The 17,096-nt window shown below is 47.6% G+C and overlaps 2 non-coding genes across 2 annotated transcripts; one reads left to right on the plus strand and one right to left on the minus strand.

The window, feature by feature from the left end:
- Nucleotides 1-10,716: 10,716 nt before the first annotated feature.
- trnal-aag (transfer RNA leucine (anticodon AAG)) lies at nucleotides 10,717-10,798 on the minus strand. Its single transcript has one exon. It is a non-coding gene; the product is annotated as a tRNA-Leu (tRNA).
- A 432-nt stretch (nucleotides 10,799-11,230) lies between these two features.
- Nucleotides 11,231-11,312, plus strand: trnal-aag (transfer RNA leucine (anticodon AAG)). Its single transcript has one exon. It is a non-coding gene; the product is annotated as a tRNA-Leu (tRNA).
- The last annotated feature ends 5,784 nt before the right edge of the window (nucleotides 11,313-17,096 follow it).

Genomic DNA, 17,096 nt, shown 5'->3' on the forward strand with positions numbered 1-17,096 from the left:
TGTCCCTTCGTCCAACTCCTCCTTGCCAACCAAGTAGAGTAACTCACACAGAATGCTGGAGGAATTCAGCAGGTCAGGCAGCACCTACAGGGGCACAAACAGTCAACATTTTGGGCCGAGACCCTACAACGGGAACTGACATTAGGAGGACTGATGAAGCATATTAGCCTGAAAAGTCGACTGTTTATATAGAGCATAAGAAATAGGAGCAGGAGTCGGCCATCTGGCCTGTCAGCCCTGCTCCACCATTCAATAAGATCATGGCTGATCTGACCATGGACTCATCTCCACCTGCCTGCCTTTTCCCTATAACCCGTAATTCCCCCACTATGCAAAAATCTATCCTACCTTGTCTTAAATATATTTACTGAGGCAGCCTCCACTGTTTCATTGGGCAGAGAATTCTACAGATTCACCACTCACTGGGAAAAGCAGTTCCTCCTCATCTCCATCCTAAATTTACTCCCCTGAATCTTGAGGCTATGTCCCCTAGTTTAGTCTCACCTACCTGTGGAAACAACTTTCCTGCCTCTGTCTTATCTATCCCTTTCATAATTTTATATGTTGCTATAAGATCTACTCTCATTCTTCTGAATTCCAGCGAGTACAGTCCCAGGCAACTGAATCTCTCCTCATAGTCTAACCCCCTCATCTCTGGGATCAACCTGGTGAGCCTCCTCTGCGTCACATTCCCCTAATGCTGTCTGACCTGCTGAGTTCCTCCTGCACGTTGAGTGCATTATTCTGCATTTCCAGCATCTGCACAATCTCCTGTGTTTATACCCAGCTACGCTAGTCCCGTCTGTCCGTGTTTGACCGATGTCCTTCTTAACGTATATTCATCCAAAGATAAGGGGCCCAAAACTGCTCACAATACTCCAAGTGAGGCCTCACCAGTGCTTTATAAAGCCTCAACATTACATCCTTGATTTTATGGGGTCACATTTTTTCTCTGGAATGTTCCCTGTACTATTTTTATTTGCCCAATTTGACTTCTTTTTGGTTGTTGGTTAATTTTTTTTCGCTAAAATTTTATTTATTTTTCATGTAAATACCTGCAGTAAAATGAATCTCAAGGTAATGTATATAACATATATAATCAGATAAATTTACATTGAACTTTGGATTGCATGGTCATATTTTTCTTTCCTCCTACACCAACTCCTTAGCCACGTATTAAACTGTACGATCTTCCTAGTTCTGGCCTCACTAGCTTGTGGCACAGGTAGCAATCCTGAGATCACAACCCTGGAGGTTCTGCCTTTTAACTTAGCACCTATCTCCTTGAACTTTGTATGCAGAACCTCATCACTGGTCCTACCCACATCATTGGTACCTACATGGACCACGATTTCTGGCTGTTCACCCTCTCACTTAAGAATGCTGAGGACTCGACCAGAGATATCCCGGACCCTGGCACCTGGGAGGCAATACACCATCTGGGAATCTCATTCTCACCCAAATAATCTGTGTGTTCCCCTAATGGATGAATTCCCCATCACTACAGTGTTCCTATTCTCCGCCTTTCTGACTGAGTCACAGAGGCAGACTCAGTCCTAGAGACCTGGCCACTCTGTTCAGTCATTCCCCTCCGCTGACAGTATCCAAAGTGATATACCCGTTGTTGAGGGGAATGGCCACAGGGGTACTCTGCACTGGCTCCTTAACCCCTTTCCCCTTCCTGACTGTCACCCGGTTTCCTGTGCCCTGCATCTTGGGAGCAACTTCCTCTCTATATGTCCTATCTATCCCCCTCAGCCTCCTGCATAATCTGGAGTTCATCCCATTCCAGCTCCAACTCCTTAACGCGGATTTTTAGAAGCTGCAGTGGATGCACGTCTCATAGTTGTAGTCGTCAGGGACACCGGAGGTCTCCCTGGGTTCCCACATCATGCAAGAGGAGCTTTCAACTCTCCTGCCTGGCATCTCTACTGTCCCAGTTGAACGGATATAAAGAAGAGAAGGAAAGAACTTGAGCTTCTCTTTCCTTTGCTTTCTCTGACTGAAAACTCTCTTTCCTGAAGCCTCAAAGAGCTAAAGCCTCAAGATGACCACTCTGACTATGTCAACTCTGACGGTGGCCATCCTTCCTTTAATTTGCCATTACTAATCAATCCCAAACACTGATTGATCACTGGTCAAAGCCCTATCATGCTGCCGTGACCCACTGTTGCCCTTATCCTCGGGCAGCGAACCTGATTGAAGCCCCCTCCTCTCCAAACTTCTGATGCCCAGGTTAGCCGCTGAGGCCCGCTTGCTGCAGGAACATTCTGTGTTCTTTGTAAATCCTCCCAGGTCTAATAGCAGGTTTGTCCCCTGTCACTAAAGTGGTCAATACCTGTATCTGGGAAGAGTAGTGAACACGCCAGCCTGCGGATGAGCATTGGAAAGTTTTGATCTGAGCCATGAATTGGCCATTCTCAATCTGGGAAGTCTCCTTAAGGCTGTTAAAGCTGGGGAGGGAGGGTTAAGTGGGGTTAAACTCCCACTATCTATCAAATGCTCCCAATGACATCTGTCTCCAATAGCCTCTGACAACCAAGTCCAGATCCTGGCCTTCACGTGTGGCTTGGTGGAACCATTCCTACTGACAGGAGAAGGGGCAAAGGCGGGTTACTGGCGCCATAAAACCAGTCACTGGGCAGACGGGGCTCGTCAGCCATGGTTGGCAGCTCATCTAGGAGAAGGAAAATTCTGATCTCAAACCTCCGCTGCCTTGCAGCCATACCCACTCATGGGGAAGGCTTCAGGAGTAAATCCTGAGGGAAAATCTGAAATTGGAGTCCCCAAAGCAGTCCTACGATGAATTCAATGCTGACTGGCAACTCCTGCGACATCGCTGGTGCCAAACTGTATCGGTCTCTGCCATTCCTTTGGATTCGTCAGCTGTGTAGAGTGGGAGAGCCTGCTGTATGGGCAACCGCTTGATCTCCATATCGTACTACACAGGCTTGCGTATCTCATAGACAGCTGGGAGGCAACGTCCATGATCGACCCCACCCAACACAGATCCTCTGCTAGGAAAATGTCTGCTCAAAGTCTCTGTGCTGGCCAAGCAGTGTTACGAAATATTCTTCAGGCATGAGAAGTTGTCATAAGGTGCTTGTTGGATGCAGCCTTGAGTAGGCAGCTTGGCCTGGAGGTCAGTGAGTTCTCCGCGTAGGTGCTGAATAAACACCGACAGGAAAAGGATTTTCAGAAACACCCTTTTCCCAAATCTTGGAAAACTGCTTCTGTAGTAATCTGAGCTTTCGCACGGCTGTGTCCCTTGCTTCCAAAGTTTGGCTCTTTCTGAGACGTGCACAAATTGGAAAGTGATGACATTTTGCTAACTGCTTCCCAAAGCAGCTGTGGTTTTATCAGAAACCCTTTTGCGTGGCCACATAAATCGGAGATTATCTTCTCACATCCCTGCAGTTTCACACTGAGATTATTTATATGCTGAGTCACGTCAGCTGGAACACTGAGTTCTCACATCAGTTCTTCCATAGCGATGCCTTTTCCAGTTCATGAACGGGTTGATTTCAGCTCATGCATGGCCCCAAGTCTGTTCAGCACCGAGCTGCCAAGTGTCATGGTGGTGGAGCCTCTATGTGAATATCTGAAGGGTCTGCTCCTCAGGTTTAGCCCCACACCCCTGGTCACCTGGTACAGAGGGAGCGGTGTGCCCCTCAAGGGGGATCTCTTGGTCGCCTGGTACAGAGGGAGCGATGTGCCCCTCAGGAGATCTCCTGGTACAGAGGGAGCGGTGTGCCCCTCGGGGGAGGGTCACCTGGTACAGAGGGAGCAGTGTGCCCCTCGGGAGGGGGTCACCTGGTACAGAGGGAGCAGTGTGCCCCTCGGGGGGGGGAGGTCACCTGGTACAGAGGGACCGGTGTGTCCCTCGGGGGGGGGTCACCTGGTACAGAGGGAGCGGTGTGCCCCTCGGGAGGGGGTCACCTGGTACAGAGGGAGCAGTGTGCCCCTCGGGGGGGGGAGGTCACCTGGTACAGAGGGAGCGGTGTGTCCCTCGGGGGGGGGGTCACCTGGTACAGAGGGAGCGGTGTGCCCCTTGGGGGGGGGGTCACCTGGTACAGAGGGAGCGGTGTGTCCCTCGGGGGGGGGTCACCTGGTACAGAGGGAGCGGTGTGCCCCTTGGGGGGGGGTCACCTGGTACAGAGGGAGCGGTGTGCCCCTCAAGGGGGATCTCTTGGTCACCTGGTACAGAGGGAGCGATGTGCCCCTCAGGAGATCTCCTGGTACAGAGGGAGCGGTGTGCCCCTCGGGGGAGAGTCACCTGGTACAAAGGGAGCGGTGTGCCCCTTGGGGGGGGTCACCTGGTACAGAGGGAGCGGTGTGCCCCTCAAGGGGGATCTCTTGGTCACCTGGTACAGAGGGAGCGATGTGCCCCTCAGGAGATCTCCTGGTACAGAGGGAGCGGTGTGCCCCTCGGGGGAGAGTCACCTGGTACAGAGGGAGCGGTGTGCCCCTCTGGGGGGGGGGGTCACCTGGTACAGAGGGAGCGGTGTGCCCCTCGGGGGGGGGGGGTCACCTGGTACAGAGGGAGCGGTGTGCCCCTCGGGGGGGGTCACCTGGTACAGAGGGAGCGGTGTGCCCCTCTGGGGGGGGGGGTCACCTGGTACAGAGGGAGCGGTGTGCCCCTCGGGGGGGGGTCACCTGGTACAGAGGGAACGGTGTGCCCCTCAGGGGGATCTCCTGGTCACCTGGCTCCCAGGTCTGGCCAAGCCGACCATTCACAGGTCCATGTGGTGGGCAGCTGGGGGCTCTGCCCCTCTCCAGGGTACCCATAGGCACAAAGGGGCATCTCTGGGAACGATGGGCCCCACAGGGCTGGAAAGTGTTAATGATATTAATAAACATACTTTAATTCGAAACTATAAATAGTTTATGAAGCCCTGATTACTGTTCAGGGCATTATTGGTGAATAAAGGTCTCATATAAAAGTATTATCACTAAACTATACAACACTTTCTTGGTTTATTTGGAGAAGTTGAAACTGGGAGCCCGAGTCCAAGTCTGCTGGAGGCTGCAGGCCGAACAAGGCACTCTGTCTGGGGATCAGAAGGCCACGTATGTGTGTGGATTAGGATGAAGCACTGGGGCTTGTTTTGCTGTTGTTTTTGTTATTTGCTATGTTCTGTGTTGTTCTCCCAAGTGTCATGAGCAGGCCATGTTGACGCCGGAATGTCATCAAGAAGTACAGCACAGAAATAGGCCCTTCAGCCCATCTAGTCTGTGCTGAAACTATTTGAACTGCCTACTCCCATACCCCTACTATCCATGTACCTGTCCAAACTTCTCTTAAACATTGAAATCGAGCTTCCATGCACCACTTGTGCTGGCAGCTCGTTCCGCACTTTCACGACCCTCTGAGTGAAAAAGTTTCCCCTCATGTTCCCCTTAAACTTTTCACCTTTCACCCTTAACCCATGACCCTCTGGTTATAGCCCCACCCAATCTCAGTGGTAAAAGCTGGCTTGATTTTACCCAAACTATACTCCATAATTTTGTATCCATAAATCCATAATTTTGTATACCTCTATCAAATCTCCTCTCAATATTCAACGTCCTAAGGAGTACAGTCCCAACCTATTCAATCTTTCTTTATAACTCGGGTCCTCCAGACCAGGCAACATCCTTGTAAATGTTCTCTGCACTCTTTCAAACTTGTTTACATCTTTACTATAGGTGGGTGACCAAAACTGCTCACAAAACTCAAAATTAGGCCTCACCAGTATCTTATACAGCTTCAACATAACATCCGATCCCCTGTACTCAAGACTTTAATTTATGAAGGCCAGTGTGTCTTTACGACCCTATCTACCTGTGACACCACTTTCAGTGAATTAAGTGCTTTACCTGTATACTCAGATCTGTTTGTTCTATCATAGTCTCGATGCTGTACCATTCACTGTGTGAGACCCTACTGTGTTTGGCCGTCCCAAAGTACGACACCTCACACTTGTCTGCATTGAATTCCATCTGCCATTTTCCAGCCCATTTCTCCAGCTGAAGCAGATCCCTCTGTAAGCCATGATCGTCTTCCTCACTGTCCACTGCACCCTCAATCTTGGTGTCATGTGCAAATGTGCTGATCCAGTTAACCGCATGATCATCCAGATCATTGATACAGACGACAACGGACCCAGTACCGATCCCTGCGGTACTCCTCTTGTCACAGGATTGTACAGGATGATATATACGTACTTTAATGATAGATTTACTTTGAACTTAGCCGTAATTTATGCTTTTCCCACATCCTCTGATATTGGTCAACTCTTTGAAGTGATGGTCACTGAACAGAATGCTTTGCATTTGTCCACTGTTTATGCCATTACACACAACAGCCAGCCTGACTTGTATACCTGGCTTGTTCTTCACTTACCAGGTCAGCTGCTTGGGCAGTCCTCAGTGCATTTGTAAAAGAACCCTTAGATCAAAGACACAGGAGCAGAATTAGGCCATTAAGCAGCTCGTCTGTTTCATCCGCCCCCCCCCAGCCTCCTGTTTCCTCCCCCGCCCCGCCCATGCTGACAAAGGCTCTCAGCCTGAAATGTTCATTCTGCTCCCTAGATGAACCCAGACTTGCTGAGTTCCTCCAGCACTTTGTGTGTGAGGTTCTAAAGAGGCGACAGAATTTATGACCAGAACACCAGCAGCTGAGCTGGATAAGGAAGGCCCAGCCGTCATGATTGGAGTGCAGTGCTCCTGCACTCCCAACTGGCTGCATCACTGCTTGGTACGGGAACTGTACCTCCCTCAGTCGCAGAGAGTGGTGCGGACAGCCCAGCGCATCTGTAGATGTGAACTTCCCGCTATTCAGGACATTTACAGAGACAGGTGTCAAAAAGGATCATTGGGGACCCGAGTCACCCCAACCACAATCCATTCCAGCTGCTACCAACCGGGAAACGGTACCGCAGCATAAAAGCCAGGACCAACAGGTTCCAGGACAGTATCTTCCACAGGTCACCAGACTGATTAACTCCTGCTGACACAACTGTATTTCTATGTTATATTGACTATCCTGTTGTACATAAATTACTATAAATTGCACATTGCATATTTAGATGGAGATGTAACATAAAGATTTTTACTCCTCACGTATATGAAGGATGTAAATAATTCAATTGAATAAATGTTTTTATGGATGTTATTTCCCGTCTTTAGGCAGTTTGATTCCCATATTGATATCATTTTGAACCTGGATGTGAATGCCTCAGCCTCGTCTTTAGTACTGACATATACTGGGTCCTGTTATCATTGAAGACCATTGGAAATAGGAGTAGGACTAGGCCATACTGCCCACTGAGGCTGCTGTTCTGATTTATTGTCCCTCACAACCCCGTTCCTGTAGAACATCTGCTTTAAATATACCCAATGACTTGACCTCCACAGCCACCCGAGGCAATCAATTCCACAGATTCACCTCCTGCTGGCTGAAGAAATTCCTCCTCATCTCTGTTCTAAATGGACATCCCTCTATTCTGAGGCTGTGCCCACCAGTCCTAGACTCCCCCACTGCAGGAAACATCCTCTCCACATCTACTCTTTCAAAATTCGATAGGAATTCAGTGAGATCCCTCTCATTTTTCTAAACTCCAGTGAGTGCAGGCCCAGAGCCATCAAACGCTCCTCATACGTCAACCCTTTCATTCCTGGGATAATTTTTGTGATCCTCCACTGGACCCTCTCCAAAGCCAGCACATCCTTTCTTAGAGACCAGGCCCAGAACTGCTCACTATACTGCAGATGCAGTCCAACCAATGCTTTACAAAGCCTCAGCATTACATCATTGTTTTTATATTCTATTCCCCTTGAATGAAAGCTAACGAAGTGCTTGCCTTCCTCACTACCGAACCAACCGGCAAGTTAACCTTTCAGGAATCCTGTTCCTGAGATAACAATCACCTCTGTCTTCTCATTCAGCATCTGAGTGAATGTGTTGACATAACCACCAGTGTGGCAATATTGGTAGCTTTCTTCAATGTATTAGTGTCTAGAGTAGAATTTTGCTGAAAAAGGCCCTTCAGCCCATCTAGTCTGTGCCAAACTGTTATTGTGCCCAGCAACCCACACCTGGACCATGCAATTCCATTCCATGTTTTATCCAAACCTCTCTTAAATGTTTTTTTTAGATTATGAGGACACTCAGTCCTCGTTTATTGTCATTTAGAAATGCATGCATTAAGGAATGATACAATGTACCTCCGGTATGATATCACAGAAACACAGGACAAACCAAGACTAAAACTGACAAAAACCACATAATTATAACATATAGTTACAACAGTGCAAAGCAATACTGTAATTTGATAAAGAACAGACCATGGGCACAGTAAAAAAAAGTCTCAAAGTCCCGATAGCCCCAACATCTCGCGCAGACGGTAGAAGGGAGAAACTTTCCCTGCCGTGGGCTTCCAGCGCCGCAAACTTGCCGATGCAGCTTCAGGAAGCACCTGACCGCAGTCCGACTTCTGGGTCCATCCGTAAACTTCGAGCCTCCGACCAGCCCTCCGACACCGAGCACCATCTCTGCTGAGTGCTTCGACCCTGGCCCCGGCCACCGAGCAACAGGCAAAGCCGAGGATTCGGGGCCTACCCCTCTGGAGATTTCGGATTACACAGTAGCAGCGGCAGCGAAACAGGCATTTCAGAAGTTTCACCAGGTGTTTCTCCACGCTCTCACGTCTGCCTCCATAAAATCAGAATTGTGCACGGCCTCCTACTTGACATATTACAGATCTAGAGTAGGTTGCATGGTCGGCACAACATTATGGGCCGAAGGGCCTGTATTGTGCTGTAAATTTCTATGCTCTATACAAAATGGCAGAGGCTGTGTTTCTTCCTTTTTAAATTTATTTATTTATTTATTTAAAGTTTTTATTTGTCAAACCTGCTTGAGTGCACACGTCTGCTACACCCAGCCGGTCCAGAGAACAGAAACATTACATCTGCCGAAGATCAAAGCCATGGCACCTGTTGACTCAGAGGAGAAATAATAATTAGACCTGCAATTTTCACTACGTCTTATGGATAACATCATGCTAATTCCACAAAATGAGATCTAAGAGCCGTTCCTGTGTTTCCTCAACATTAGGATGTAAGAAACCATCTTGTGTGCATAACGCACCATGAATTATCTCTCCAATGTGAAGACTTTATCTGTCAGTGCTTGTGTTGATTGAAGTTCCCCATGATTATCACCACTGTTACACACACCTCTAGTTTTATGATCGCATGCATACCCAATGTTACAATTACTGCAAGCTTTGCTATTTGCACCTACTCGCAGACATCCCACCCTGCAAAAACTCATTTCAGGGAGGTAGCACCATCAATTTGCGGGAAACTCCTGGAACTTCCGGGAGAGGCGGGATGTCTGCAATACAGTAGCTCCTTAGCAGCTGGCCAGCTAGTTTAAAGAACATTAGTTATACTAATGAACGAATGACACCTGTTAAACTCGCCTCAACATGTCCTTTATAGTCTTAACCCACCATGGGCAATAGAAGAGTCACTGTTGCAAACAGTGCAGCGAGCAACACTGTCATTATTTTTGACTCCTATTGGACAGGGGTACACTTTAGTGTCGTCTGGGGTGACGTACGTTTTATATATTTTTTTGGAACACTCTGCCATGGCGCACTCTCGCTCGCGCGCTCTCTCTCTCTCTCGTGCTCTCACTTGCTTTCTGTCTCGCTCTCTTGCTCTCAAAAAGATTGACTTCCGTGATATTGTATATAATTTGCAGGCATCAGGGAGCCACTATTAATATGCGGGAGACTCCTGGAACTTCCGGGAGAGGTGGGATGTCTGTACTCATGTCCACTGGCTCTCCCAGCATCTACTCTACTAGACACAACCCTGAAGAACATGACCTTTTGATAAACACAAGAAAGTCTACAGATACTGGAAATCCAGAGAGACCTCACACTAAATGCTGGAGTTACTGGGCAGGTCAGGCAATGCCTATGCAAATGAATAAACAGTCGACGTTTCGGGCTGAGACCCTTCTTCAGACCTTTTGAGTCTTCCACCTGGAGTATTCCCTTGGTTTCCCGACCTGCTGAGAATTTCCAGCTTTTCCTGTTTGTATTACAGACAAAATGTATTCATGCTTTGATGATAAATTTACTTTGAACTTCAAAAGGGGTTGAACAGGGAATGTATCAGTTGTGATCTAACAGCAGAGCAGACTCGATGGGCTGAATGGCTTAATACTGTGCAACACACACATACACACACTGGAGGAACTCAGCAGGACTGCCAAAGGGTTGTTTCGGCCCAAAACGTTTTCTGCACTTTTTTTTCCATAGACGCTGCCTGGCCCGCTGAGTTCCTCCAGCATTTTGTGTGTGTTGCTCGGATTTCAGCATTTGCAGATTTTTCTCTTGTTTGTGGCTTAATACTGTACTTTGTTATGGTCCTGTGGCTGTTAATGCAAACGACACATTTTACTGCATATTTTAAAGCACAAGTGATAAATAAATCTGAATCTGAATCAGATGCTCCAGCCACTGTTTTTACTGCTGAATTTCTCCAACCGTTTTATTTTGCTCCAAAGTCCATCATCTGCAGTCTCCAGTTATTTTGTTTAGTCTGGATTTCAAACGACAATGTGGGTTTTAATTTATTTTACTGGACGCTGCAGCGGGTTGTGGAGGGAGGGGTGCAGCGGTGAGACTGAGAGAGTGTAAAAGGGTAAAAGGTTGCTGGCAGCGGTGGGATTCGAACCCACGCCCCCGAAGAGACTGGAGCCTTAATCCAGCGCCTTAGACCGCTCGGCCACGCTACCGACTGACGAGCTCTCAGCCCGGGCGCGCTCTGAAGCAAGCAGTATAATGATGCAAAAGTCAGTCATCGACATTATCGACCGATTCCGATTAAAACGCTCTTTCCGATCAGGGGAACAGTGAATTAAAAGCTGGCTGGAAAGTCAGGCCGCTACCCGACGCGGTCGCGTTTGACTGCACTGCCTCAAACCACGAGGCCGCACGAAGCCTGCGGCCTGGCGCTATTGGCGGATCCGTCGCCGTTGAGGGTCCACCAGGCCAGGGGGAGCGTGATCATTTCTCTTTTAGCGTCGGGGGCAGCTTGTTCCCCTGTCCGGTGAAATCTCAGTTACAATGAGGACGGTTGTGCGGACACATTCATAGACATAATTTATTGCCAATGTTTCGGTCCAGGATCGCTTCTAGAATGTGTTTACGGAAACCAGCTTCCACAAGGTAGCGTGGCCGAGCGGTCTAAGGCGCTGGATTAAGGCTCCAGTCTCTTCGGGGGCGTGGGTTCGAATCCCACCGCTGCCAGTCACTTTTGCTCTAATAGTAAATTAAATATACTGTTCAAATATACATCTAATGTTTTCACATTTCAAAGTATATTTATTATCAAAGTGCATATGTTTCACCACATGCAACCCTGACTTCCATTTTCTTGCCCGGGGCATACTCAGTAGATCCAAGAAACTTAATAGAAACAATCAAAGACCACAACCAACGTGCAAAAGAAAACAAAAATGTGCAAGTACCAAAAAAAAGATAAGTAACTAATAAATATGCAGAACATGAGATGAAAAGTCCTTAAAAATAAGTCCATAGGTTGTGGAAGCGTTTCGGTGATGTGGCAAGTGAAGTTACCCCCACTGGTTCAAAAGCCTGACAGCTGAGGGGTATTAACTGTTGCTGAACCTGGTGGTGCAGGTCCTGAGGCTCCTGTACCTTCTCCCTGATGCAGCAGCAAGAAGAAAGCAGGGCCTAGGTGGTGAGGGTACTTGATGATGGATGCTGCTTTCCTATAACAATACTCCGTGTAGATGTGCTCGATGGTGGGGAGGGTTTTACCTGTGATGGACTGGGCTGTATCCACTACCTTTGCAAGAGTTTCCATTCAAGGGCATTGGTGTTTCCATACCAGACCATGATTCAACCAGGCAATATCAAAGTTTGGCAAAGTTTTAGATGTCATGTTGAATCTTCGCAAACTTCTAAAGAAGTAGAGCAGCTGCCGTGCGTACTTTGTAATTGCACTTATGTGCTGGGCCTGGCCTCAGAGTAGATCCTCTGAAATATTAACACCAAGGAATTTAAAGTTGCTGACCCTCTCCACCCCTGGTCCCACGATAAAGACTGGCTCATGGACCTCCAGTTTCCCCCCGCTGAAGTCAGCTCCTTGGTCTCGTTGACATTGAGTGGGAGGTTGTTGTTGTGGCACCACTCCGCAGATTTTCAGTCTCCCTCCTTGACGCTGAGTCGTCGCCATCTTTGATTCAGCCAATGACAGTGGTGTTGTCAGCAAACTTGAATATGGCATTGGAACTGTGCTTAGCCTCACAGTCGTAAGTGTAAAGTGAGTAGAGCTGTGGCCTCGTGGTTCACTTGTGCTAATGGAGATCGTGGAGGAGGTGTTGCTGCCAATCTGAACTGATTGGGGTCTGCAAGTGATGACATCAACGATCCAATTGCACAAGGAGGTACTGAGGCCCAGCCTTTGAAGATCATTGATTAGTTTTGAGTGAACGATAGTATTGGACACAGAGCTGTAGTTGATGAAGAGCATCCTGGTGTATACAGCTATGCTGTCCAGATGCCCCCGTGTTGAGCAAACAGCCAATGAAATGGCACCTGTTGTGGACCTGATAAGCTGGTAGGCAAATTGGAGTGGATTCGCGTCACTTTTCAGGCAGGAGTTGATACGTTTCATCGACAACCTCTAAGAGCATCTCATCACAGTGGATGTGATCCCCAATCAGAAGCCCTGGATGAACTATGAGATCTGAGATATGCTGAGGGCCAGATCAGTCATTCAAGTCTGGCGACCAAGAATGCTACAAGAGGTGAAGGAATGACCTCCCAGCTTCTCACTTCATTCACCCCCCCACCCACATTCCCCCTCACCTGGTTTCAACTATGAGGTGATACCAGCAGGTACACATTCCACTCCCCCCACCTTCTTATTCTGGCTTCTGTCGCCTTCCTCTTCAGTCCTGATGAAAGGCCTCAGCACAGAATATTGATTGTTTATTCCTCTCCATGGCACATAGAAAACTACAGTACAGTAACAGGCCATTCGGCCCACAATGTTGTGCCGAACCAGATAAAAAACAAACCTAAAACACCCAAACACTAATCCCTCCTACCTACACCACCTTCATATCCCCCCATCTTCTTCAAATCCATGTGTCTATCCAAATGTCTCTTAAAAGCCTCTATTGTATTTGCCTCTTCCACCATACCAGGCATCCACCACTCTCTGAGTAAAAACTTAACCTCACATCCCCTTTGAACCTACCCCTCTCACCTTCAATGCATGCCCTCTGATATAAGACATTTCAACTCTGGGAAACAGATACACCCTGTCTACTCTCACAATCTTATAAACCTCTATCAGATCTCCCCTCAGCCTCTGACACTCCAGAGAGAACAACCCAAGTTTATCCAGCCTCTCGTGATAGCACATACCCTCTAAACCAGGCAGCATTCTGGTAAATCTCTTCTGCACCCTCTCCAAAACCTCAACATCCTTCCTGTAGTGAGGCAACCAGAACTGTATGCAATACTCCAAATGTGGCCTAACCAGAGTTTTATAAGGTTGCAACGTAACTTCTTGCCTTTTGTCCATAGATGCTGCCTAACCTGCTGAGTTCTTCCATCCAGTGTGTGTGTGAATCTGTGGAAAAACTCAACGGGTCGAGCAACAGCCACTGGGGGAAAGGAATTGTTGCCATTTCCATTTGAAACTTGCATCAGGATAAAGTGTGGAGAAGGTAGACAGCCAGTATAAGGAGGAATGGAGGAGTGGTGAACACAGGGATGGGTAGCCCCCTACTTTCTGAAGCTGACCAGAGATCTGTCTGTGTTATAGATAGATAGATAGATACTTTATTGATCCCAAAGGGAATTACAGTGTTGCAGTAACGTTACAAGTGCACAGATACATAAATATTAGAAGAGAAGTAAGAAAGGATAAAAAATAAGTTATCGCAAAAAGTTTTACAGGAGGGGGTCATCACTTCCCCAGCTATGGCTTGGCTCATTATAGAGCCTAATGGCCGAGGGTAAGAATGACCTCATGTACAGTACCGCTCTTTGGAGCAGCACAGTTGTCTTAGTCTATCACTAAAAGTGCTCCTCTGTTCAGCCAAGGTGGCATGCAGAGGGTGAGAAACATTGTCCAGAATTGCCGGGTTTTCTGGAGGGTCCTTTGTTCTACCATACGCCCTCCAGTGTGTCCAGTTTGACTCCTATAACAGAGCCAGCCTTTCTAATCAGTTTACTGAGCCTGTTGTCATCACCCTTGTTGATGCCATTGCCCCAGCAAACCACCGCAAAGGGGATTGTACCGGTGACAACAGACTGGTAGAACATGTGAAGGAGAGGCCTGCACACTCCAAAGGACCTCAGCCTCCTCAGGAAGTAGAGGCAACTCTGGTCCTTCTAGTACACAGCTTCTGTGTTGGTGCTCCACTCAAGTCTGTCATCCAGGTGAACCCCAGGTACTTGTAGGTCCTCACCACATCCACGTCCTCACCATCAATAGTAACAGGGAGTATTCGTGAAGTCCATCACCATCTCCCTTGTCTTACTGATGTTGAGCTGCAAATAGTTCAGCTTGCACCATTTCAGAAAGTCCTCCACCAGGTCTCTGTATTTGCCCTGTTACATACCTCATGCCTATCTTGTGACTGTCTTATGAGGATGGTGTAATGGTCTTGCGGAGGTCACACAATGTAATTTTCCCATCAGTGAGGTCACATGATGACCTGTTCTCAACAGGTATATAAAAGGGAGACCCTGGTGACACAGTTAGGGTTTTCAGTTTAGTTTTGTGTTAGATACTCTGTTTTTGTTTATAAAACCTGACTCATTTCTATATTCATTGTTGCCGGTCACGTGACAACCCTCACGTCCTCCCTTTACACACCTAACTATTGCTGAGTCACCAGAGAATTTCGCAGATGATAAGACTCAGTGTTGTAATCAAAGTCCCAGGACACAGGGTAGATGTGATGTGTTCTCACCTGATTTCATTTCAGAGATGTTAGAGAGCTTGTCCAAAGAGGCAATCGAGTGATGATAGGCCACCTTGAACATTCACCTGCTACTCAAGACCACCCTTACCACACAAATGGGCACTGAGGTTCTGCAAACACTGGCTCGAGAGAGCTGAGAAACTGCAGACACAACACAACAGGATCGGTGGGGGGGGGGGATATGGATAGATTACGTGAAAGGCAAGAAACTTCAGAGGAATAAGGTGGAAAAAGGAGAGGTTGTCCACATTTACCAAGAATGTAAACAGAAACCACTATTTAAACCGAGAGAAATTATGAAATGTTGCAATACAAAAGGATCTAAAACTCTGTAAGTTAGCATGCAGGAGAATAAAGTAACAATGGAGGCTGACGGAATGCTGTCCTTTGTCACAAATTGAGAGACGCTTTGAGTGAAAGGCTGGTGGGATCAAAGGAAGTGTTTGTGATTAGCGATAGATAGACTCTCAGACTGACTGAAAGAGGGTTAAAGTTTATTACCCGCAGGTCTGTCTGCGAGGGGTGAAGGAGATCAAAGAGTGGGAAAAGACCAAAGCTCCAGAGAAGTTTGTTACAAACACAGCAGTTGCTGCAAGTCTGAGATAAAGGGAAAACTGAAAATGTCCAGCAGGTCAGGTAGCGTCTGTGGAAAGAGAAACAATCAATGATTTGGAAGTGCGACCCTTCCTCAGAATTGAGGTAGAGAAAAGTTAGCTTAGGTAGCAGAAAAGGTGGAGGAGGGTGACAGTTACGGTCTTAAGACATGGGAGCAGAATTAAGCCAAATGGTCTATCGAGTTTGCATGGCCATTCTGTCATTGGCTGATCCTGCTCAACGCCATTCTCTCCATCTCTGATGGCAGCTTGGGCCTTCTCCCCCAACCTTTGACACCCTGACTAATCAAGAACCTATCAACCTCTGCTTTAAATATACCCAATGACTTGGCCTCCACAGCCGCCTGTGGCAATGAATTCCACAGATTCACCACCCTCTGGCTAAAGAAATCATCTCTGTTCTAAAGCAATGTCTTTTTATTCTCAAACAACAGGAATTCTGCAGATGCTGGAAATTCAAGCAACACACATCAAAGTTGCTGGTGAACGCAGCAGGCCAAGCAGCATCTGTAGGAAGAGGCGCAGTTGACGTTTCAGGCCGAGACCCTTCGTCAGGACTAACTGAAGGAAGAGTGAGTAAGGGATTTGAAAGTTGGAGGGGGAGGGGGAGATCCAAAATGATAGGAGAAGATAGGAGGGGGAGGGATAGAGCCGAGAGCTGGACAGGTGATTGCCAAAGGGGATACGAGAGGATCATGGGACAGGAAGTCCGGGAAGAAAGACAAGGGGGGGGGACCCAGAGGATGGGCAAGGGGTATATTCAGAGGGACAGAGGGAGAAAAAGGAGAGTGAGAGAAAGAATGTGTGTATAAAAATAAGTAACAGATGGGGTACGAGGGGGAGGTGGGGCATTAGCGGAAGTTAGAGAAGTCGATGTTCATGCCATCAGGTTGGAGGCTACCCAGACGGAATATAAGGTGTTGTTCCTCCAACCTGAGTGTGGCTTCATCTTTACAGTAGAGGAGGCCGTAGATAGACATGTCAGAATGGGAATGGGATGTGGAATTAAAATGTGTGTCTTTTTATTCTGATGCTTTCCCACGACTGGAAACATCCTCTCTGTGTCCACTGCATCTAGGCTTTCAATATTTGGTAAGTTTCAATGCGATTTCCCCTCATTCTTCTAAACTCCAGAAAGTAGAGGCTCAGAGCCATCAAATGCGCCTCATATGTTAGCCCTTTCATTCCCAGGATCATTCTTGTGAACTTCCTCTGGACCTTCTCCGGTAATTTCACCAGTAATCTGCTATTCATATCCGGTATGACAGATTTCACCCATATATATATATATATATATATAGTCCTTGATTCTAACAAAGAATAAGAATAGTTGGGTAAACACAAGAGGTTCTGAAGATGCTGGAAATGCAGAGAAGTACGCACAAAATGCTAAAGGAACTCAGCAGGCCAGGCAGCTTCTGTGTCAGGGGTCCACCGAACCCCCCCTC

This window comes from Mobula hypostoma, chromosome 11, assembly GCF_963921235.1.
Source record: "Mobula hypostoma chromosome 11, sMobHyp1.1, whole genome shotgun sequence".
Classification (NCBI taxonomy): Eukaryota; Metazoa; Chordata; class Chondrichthyes; order Myliobatiformes; family Myliobatidae; genus Mobula; species Mobula hypostoma.